Genomic DNA, 8,473 nt, shown 5'->3' with positions numbered 1-8,473 from the left:
CCCAAATAATTGTTCACCTCAGTATAGCCCCACTTCTTCATTAGTTCCCTGGAGCAACCAACTCTGGTATGCAGGTGGCTGAGACATCACCTGGTGGTAAGGACTCAGCCACTGGAACGTCCATTTTTTCACAGTCAGGTATTTTCTTCACCTCTTGTTCACATCTGTAGTCGTGTCTCCTTGGGTGTGGCATTGAGAAGTTGGGTGCTGGTGAGGAAGCTCCTGTGTGACGTGAAATATTTGTGTGCTGAGGGATGGTCATACAGAGGATGTCTCACATCTTCAGTTTGTCTAGATTGGGGCAGGCAATTATTTTGACTGGAGGGCGGCTTAATGAGTTTTGATGAGTTGTTGAGGGCTGCATGGGTAGCCCCACCCCTTGACAGTTGCCCCACCCCCTGGCCACCATATAGGGACCGAAAGTCCCTCCCCTTGCCCCCCAGAAATACTCCTTTTGGCAGGGTAGGGTTGGCATCTTGGAACCAGAAAAAAACCCAACTAATTCATACACTAAAAGTCAAACACCTACTATATTTTAATTTTATTATAAAAAAAAAATTGTCATAACTATTGTTTGTGTGCTGTATATAGGAGGGATGGTATAAAAACTCAAAAATAAAGTTTTACTCTTGTATATTGGGTGTGAAGGATGTGGGAGGTGGTTGGGGGTGGGGAGGTGTGTATGGTGGAGTGTGTGTGTGTATCATGGGGTGTGCGAGAGTGTGTGGAAGGGCTTGTGATGGGGTGTGGTTGTATGTGGGGGGTGTATATGTGGGGGTTTGTGGGGTATGAGTGGGGGTGTGTGGACCCCCCCACACACTTCCCCCAGCAGGCAGGGGCACTCAGGGTGCTTGTGCCTGGTGCAGGCATGGTGCCTGGTGGTGTGCGGCTCCAGCCAGCACTGCATGGTGGGCTAGAAGCATAGCTCGGCTGGGCCGCCTCTATCAGCCCCAGCCCCACGCTCCCTGCCCCCACCCAGTGGCAGCTCCCCCCCACTCCCATCACTTTCCTACCTGGAACCAGCAGGATGCCAGGGAAGCAGAGCAGGGCCCCCAGGGGCTGCAGCAGTGGCAGCAGCAGCCCCGCACAGAAGCTGCATGCTGGCTGGGCCAGGCCCTTCTGCCTACAAGGGTGGGAGCAAGGCACAATAGGGTATGTTGGTGTGGGTGTGTATACGTGGGTAGAAGGGCTTGGTGGGGTACAATTCATTGGTGGGTGCCTGTGGGCCGGATGAAAGTGCCTGGTTGGCCAGATCCAGTCCACAGGCTGTATTTTGCCTGCCCCTGGTCTAGAGCCTTCTGTGCTGCTGGTCACTGATTTTCTAATGTCAGGCGGAGTGATGCTAGCCAGCAGTCACACACTGTTTAGGCTGGTAGGCTTCAGACATCCTGTGATGCATTGGCAGCTATAATTCAAAATGGGTTCAAGGCGCTTAGCATGTACAGATCTCTCCCATGCAGGACATGCATACTCAGCAGAGGAAAAGCTGGGGCCAGAGCAGTGGTTCAGATGGTTGAGGGGCTAGCCCCCCATTTTGAGTTGGTGAGCTTACACAGACTGTTGTTACAAGGGCTCACCTCTGCTTTTGTCTTCATGATGTGTTCTTTGTTTGAGAGAGTTCGATCAAGGGTGACTCCGAGGTAAACTGGATTTGGACAGTGAGACGGCAGGGTCCCAGGCCATGTAGTGTTGAGCTGGTGGCTGGCCTTATGGTTTTTCAGATGTTTTCCCTGAGTTGGAATGTAATTGGTTTTCAATGTAGTACAAGGTTATACCAATTAGTACTTCACTTACGGATTTTTCAACATAGTCACAGCCGGTATTTTGAGCTGTTATGCACAGGCCATCTGCAGAGATGAAACATTTTGTTTTCAAATCAATCAGTTGGTCATTCATATAGATGTTTTATATCTGCTTTGCTTCCCATCCAATTTGACAAAAAAGTCCCTTTTCAAGCAGACTGGGTTAGGAACTGCTTTCATGCTGTATGAACTGCTCCTTACAGTAGGAGAGTATCGAGAGTGAATGAAACAAGGGAGGAACCAATTTGTGCTACAGGATCTACTTGAAAAATGTCACGACAACCATTTTGAAATGCTACGTTGCAAATATGCAAGTCCGCCAGAAGATTCATGGGAGGACCATGGCTGCTTCCGGATGTGGGAGGTGGCTGTGTGGCACAGTGAGACTGATCACTTCTGGACACACTTCTCTAGTCACTGGCTATAGGAATGATCTCTGAAAGTGTATTATTCAGGGACTACGCTTCATTCCCACAGGCTGTGGTCAGTATGTGCTCAAGCTGTTGTTCACTTGAGCTATTGTAAAAAGGTGCGTCCTACAAGCAGTGCAAAAAAATGAGGAAAGAGATCATGTTCTTAGAGTTTATTAACCCACAGAATATCAGACACCTGCCTTTTCTCCTACAGCTCCACTTGGTCCTAAAATTAATAGAGCTGAATGAAACATTGGAATAAGCTAGGAATTTTAAAATTAAAAAAGGATGAGATTTTCACAAAAGTCTTCATGAAAGTTAAGCTCCCCCTCTCCCCTACCAACTCTGCACTTGAATTTAAATTAATGTATTTGGTATATTGACCTTGTAAGGCATTGTACAGAAATTCAGAAGGATAGGATTTTAAAATCAGCTATTTTTTCTTCCACTCAGAAAATGGTTTCTTTGAGGAGAAAATCACTACTCACAAAAAAAGTTATTTTCAATAAAGATGTTAATGTTAGAATCATTCTTCAGGACACTGCCTTTTATTCTGTCTGTTCAATGCTTCACACAAACAGGACTCCCTTTTTGAGGGTCTCTAACCATGGTTAGACAACTGGGGCACATCCAGGCAAGCGCACACGTGCCTCTTGTCCTGCCTCAGACCCCTTTGAGGTGGGGCAAGAGGCACATGCGTGTGACAGCCAGAACCAGAGGGATTAATAAGCAATAATGTGTGCTTCTTGGAGGCATTTGGTATTTTGCCTAAATAGGTAATATTAGTTAATATAAGCTTGTAGGTTTGTAAACTGCAAATATAACTTGTCTGTCATAAGTTTAACCAAACTGATAAATTAACTGTTCATGGAACTGACTGGGCCCCATAGGCAAAGCTGTAGCTGTGAGATTAGCTGGCCTAACGGTTTTTTGCTCAGGGTTCAGCCTTAGCGATAAAAACTGGATCTAACTGCTTGGCACACCCAACACATTCCAGGAAAGCGTATCCCAAGAAAGCATATTCAACTGAAGCCTAAAAGGGGTTGGGATTTAGGCGGAGCGATGCCAATTTCAAACCTAAAGGTGCTGCATCATAATTTGCTTATTGGATAAACCTGAGTCTGGGTAGTAACCTTTTATGATAATTTTAACACCTTTCAATCCCATAGGGTAACAGCTATAGGGTAACATTGTGAGTGGCCCTGAGGCCAACAGGTTAACATAAGACTGGTATAAAAACACATGCATCAGGCAACCAGCAGGAAGGAGGGAACAGAACAGTCATTTCTGTCCCACACCCGGACCCCAGACTCCCGGTGTGAGTGAGGATCGGATCCTGAGCAAGGGACCTTCCCCGGTAATCCCTCTGACAGCATCAATCATCAGGGACGCCTGACTTCGCTAGAATCACTTGGCGTGCACCTGGCATTGAGGGACTATTGATAAGTTGCCAACCCATGTTTGTCTATTTGTTGTTTTGAACAGCCCAGTGGGGCTAATACCCTCGCAGTGCCCAGTTGGCCTGTGACAGATTGATCTATCTATCTATCTGTTATTATTATCTGTTGTTATTATTTACTATTAGCTCTTTTATACTGCCTTATCTGCTTATTGCATTTATCTTTCTGTTAACTGTTGTGTGTGTGTGTAAGCTATAATAAATTTGCCTTTATTCCACTCCCAACTTTTGCCTCCTCGATCCGAAACTGAATCAAACAGCTCAGTTGGCCTGTGATAAAATTGATACACTCACAGTGCCCAGCTGGCCTGTGACACATGCGGGAATGAAAAAATGCTCCCTGTGCTGCAAGTTTAGATATCCAGGGGTCTAAAAAAACCGCTCTGCAGAAGAGCAGAGCAAGGCATGGTCCCAGACGGTGCCAGGTCAGTCCTCCAAAAGATACACTCTGGTGTCAGCCAGAGCACCTCTTTTGTTCTCCTGCTGCCTCAGCCCCCGGCACTGTCCAAGGTAAAGGGGGGGAGGGGGGCATTCATGGGTGTGGGTGGGTGAGGGGTGGCAGGGGGATGTGGGGGGCTTTGGGGAGTGGCAGGGGGGGATGTCCCTGGGACGGGGGTGGAGGGGGGGTATGGCCCAAGCCCAGCCCCGTGTGGCTCGCTAGTCTGGCTTTGCATCGGAGCAGGTTGCAGGGCTCCAGGAGGCATGCACAGGACCCATGCCTCCCGAAGCCCTGTGACCTGCTTTGGTTTAAAGCCAGACTAGCAAGCCGCATGGGGCTGGCCCAGGTCCTGCCATGCACCACCCGCCCCGCACGCACAGCAGGGGAGAAGCAGGACCCGGCACGGTGCGCGGGGACCTCACACCACACCCAGCTGGGTCCTGCTGGCCCTGGGGCCCCTCTGCTGCCTGGCAGGGCCCCAGGGCCAGCAGGACCTGGCTGGGCGCAGTGCGCGGTCCCTGCACACCACGCTGGGTCCTGCTGTCATGGGCCTGGCCCGGCTGGGCTGCAGAGGGGCCCAAGGGTGGCAGGACCCAGCTGGGCCTGGCATGCAGTCCCCGTGTGCTGTGCTGGGTCCTGCTGCCATGGGCCCAGCCCAGCTGGGCGGCAGAGGAGGCCTGAGGGTGACAGGGCCTGCCACCAAGGGCCCGGCCTGGCCAGGCAGCAGGCAGTCCCCAGGGTCAGCACCTGGCTGGGTCCAGCATGCAGTCCCCGCGTGCCGCCCCAGGTCCTACCACCATGACTTGGCCCGGCTGGGTAGCAGAGAGGCCCCAGGGCCGGCAGGACCTGGCTGGGCCCAGCACGCAGTCCCCGTGTGCTGCTGCCATGGCTCAGAGCACCCTGCTCCCACTGCTGCTGCTAAAGGTAAGTTATGGGCCCTGGGTGGGGGGCTGGGGCCCTCCAGGGGGAGCTGGGGCCATGTGTTGTGGGGGGGACCCACCCCTTTTGAGCAGCCCCCCCACAAGGTCCCCCAGCAATTGCTCCACACCTACCCACATACTAACCCACATCCCTCCACACACACCCACCCTCCCCGACACCTCTTCCCACTCCCTTCCTGCAAACACCACATCCCCCCATCAGACACCCCTCATGTGTGAAGAAAACCAAAAGTACACATCAACACATGTAGGTATTTAGAATTTATTTTATCAGGATGATAGAGACACTGGTAGGCTTCCACGTTGTTTTAACTTTGTAAATATACCAATAAAACATTGCCCAACTGATTGCTGTCTTTCTCTCTCTCTCTAGATGTGTGTGTGTGTGTAGAGTACTCTTTTAATTGTGGAAAAACATGGGTTTGGGGGTATTTTAAAAACTGGATTTGGGATGCTGCTGCAGCAGCCCAGCTGGCACAAGGGGTAGTGTCCCCAGGTAGTGTCAGCCTGCCAGGAGAGCAAGGGACAGACCTTACCTTGGGAGAACTGCCTTGGGGAAATTGCAGGAGTCAGTCTGCTCAGAGTGCAAGGGACAGGCCTTACTCTGGGAAAGCCACCTTATTGATCATGGTATCTCCTCTTGGATATAAGCTAGGGGGAAGTTTTGGCACAAACTGCTAAGCTCCAGTCCCAGCCTTGACACTGACTTGCTGCGAGGTCTGTTTGCATGGTGTGGTGTAGCTCTTGCGTACTAAGGGGAACTTTATACCATGTTGATCCACGATTAGGAACACCATCAGCAAAACTCAAAAACTAGAACGTAGCTATTTTTCACACATGCCTATGTATTTCCTGCACTGCTGCTTAGGCTCAGGTGCTCATGAGACTGGCATTAGGCATGCTCAGTACTGCTCCTAACACAGTGTTTCTCAGCATGTGGGTTGTGATCCAAAAATGGATTGCAAGAATATATGAAAGGGTTATGAACAAACTTTGAAAATGGACCAGCAAATTGTAAAAATGGATTCTCCTTTAAAAGAGAAAAACGTGAGAAACCACAGCTTTTCCCTTGCAGGCGGGCAGACTTCCAGCCTGCGAGGAGCTGCTTGGGGCTCCCCATGCCCCCCCACCCCACACACTGTAGGGCTGGGGCCTGGAGCTGGGAGGCAATGGGTCGGGAGTGAGGGGCACTGGGTGGGATTGCCCACTACAGATGGGTCCTGGTCCAAAAAGGGCTGAGAACCACTGCTCTAATGAGACCTACACTCTACTTCTTAAGCACCCAATAAGTAGGTAGAGCATGTTTTACCTGCAGCACTCCTGATCAAAGGATGATGCAGTGTAGAAGTGCCCCTAATTGCCTGGTTATGGTTTAGCTTAATCTACCTTAATTGCACTTTCAACTGACACCTTCACTTATCCCACGATCATTTGATGAGCCCTTAAATACACCTTTTTTTCCTAGCGCATTGTTTTTTGCATGTTTAGCTGAACCAGGTAACATACCTTAAATCTAACTAGTGTAACCAAGGCAAGTTAACAAACCTTTTTATCTTCTCCAGTTACATTTTAATCACAGAAAAACTGGCTTATCTGCGTAATGGATTACTTTGAAAGTTAGTTAGTTAATAAGGCAATTTGAAAACATACACATTGCTCAGGTAACAAGTCCCAGGTGGGAGAAAATGCGTCTTTTTCACAAGTGATTCATTAATTCAACATCCTGAAAGCGTATAGCGTTAGCCAAGTATGACTCATTCATGAATGTGCTATGGAAAATGAATCGGGGTGGTATGCATTTCGCAGAATTTGTTTATTAGTGTATCTACCATGGGAATGAAATTAAGATGATTAGGAGGGCTCTGGGTAGACTCTCTCACAAACAGCATCACTGAAGTAATACATTTTTCTTTTCCATATGCAAACAATACCTTGATATCAAATTATAAAGCTATTGAAGAAAACATCTGTTCTGCAATGCTGAATACTAGATTAGAGGAAAGCTGTTAGGCCAGGCAGGTTTCCTTTCCTGTTTCCTACACTAGCCAGCATTTACAGCTAAAAGGTTGACTTTAATTTTCACAGTTGATTTTTCCTTTACTTTTCCATCAGCTAATACAGAAAATAGTTGACTCCCTTTTGCTTGTGGATTTTCTACTTATTTTCACACATTTAGTTACATAAAGTTGCATTGTTTCCCTCAGCAAAACTCCAGGCAAATATACCCACATTGTGTGCCTGGTCAGAATAAATTACAACGTTAAGGCTTCTAGTGTGGTGACACTTAACCCAAAATTTAGAAACCATTTTTCGATTCTAAAATCTGTATACATACTTCCTGAAATTTGTTAGTCTCAAAGGAAAACCTTTTTGCCCAAGTGAAAACAGTCTCTCACAGGGCGAGTTGTGGAAATCTTCTCTTTGGTGGTGTGGCATATGTGAGTACAGGTAGGCCCACGCTGTCGCGTGCAACCTGCCCGGGACTTGACCCTTTCTTTGCATTTCTTGTGTTATACAACTGCAAGAGAAAGAGGCTTTTCCTTGGTTAATATAACAGACTTCAAAAAACAAACCCCAACAAAGTCTTTGAATTATTTGTTATTTAATATATCATTTGCCATCATCAAAGCAAAATAAAGAAGATGTGGGTTGTCTTTCTAGGAAGTTTTACCTCAAGTACCTCCTAGTGTCCTGAAACGGAAGACCTTCGCTGCAAACCCACAGCAGACGCTGGATGAAGTCACTGTATCAGATGAAGATTTAAAAACATAATTTCTGCTGCTGTAGATGCCACTCCAGTGTACCAACAGATTTCAAAGATCAAACTTGCAGCTATAAGGAGGTGTTGTCAAAGCTGAATGCGAGTCACCTTTAAAAAAAAAATAATAATCAAGCAGCCGGGCCTGCCCTAGCCAAGGCGCGCTCGGGGAGCGTCTGCGGGGTCCGAGGAGCCGCTTCAGCCTTCCTTACAAACCAGGCCCCGAGTCCGGCCCGCGCGCGTGCTAACAGCGACAAAATAAACGGTGATGTCTCGTCTTCCGCTGCTTCTCGAGTCACGTTTACCCAGGCCTGGGAAAGGCAGATAAGACTGAGACAATAAACCCGCTCCCAGGTTTGTTTGGTTTGAGTTCTCCTGACAGCTTTGGACATGATCTCAGTGACCCATAGGCAGAGATTCCCCCCTTGACACAGCCACCCCCCACTTTTTTAAGCATCTCCCGCGCTGCCCTAGGACAAACCCCACCTGCAAAACCAGGGGCGGTGCTGCCGGGGCCGGGGCTGGGCTCGGGGTCCCGTCCCGTCCCGTCCCGCAGGGGCTGCTGCAGACCGCCGGGCGTCGGGCAGCCGGCTGGAGGCGGGCGGCGCCGCGCGCACCTGCGCTCATTGGCTCGGCCCGGCCCGGAAACCAGCGCCCGGCC

General features: G+C 49.1%; 1 long non-coding RNA gene across 1 annotated transcript; it reads right to left on the bottom strand.

Annotated features, from left to right (window-relative positions):
- Positions 1-7,090: 7,090 nt before the first annotated feature.
- Positions 7,091-8,388, bottom strand: LOC109284947 (uncharacterized). The gene is made up of 2 exons (XR_002092586.2): positions 8,299-8,388; positions 7,091-8,123 (listed from the first exon to the last, which is right to left on the bottom strand). It is a non-coding gene; the product is annotated as an uncharacterized LOC109284947 (long non-coding RNA).
- Positions 8,389-8,473: the final 85 nt, after the last annotated feature.

This window comes from Alligator mississippiensis, chromosome 13 (genome assembly GCF_030867095.1).
Source record: "Alligator mississippiensis isolate rAllMis1 chromosome 13, rAllMis1, whole genome shotgun sequence".
NCBI lineage: Eukaryota > Metazoa > Chordata > Crocodylia > Alligatoridae > Alligator > Alligator mississippiensis.
Note: the sequence above shows the minus strand (reverse complement) of the source record. Positions and strands in the feature narration are given on the sequence as shown.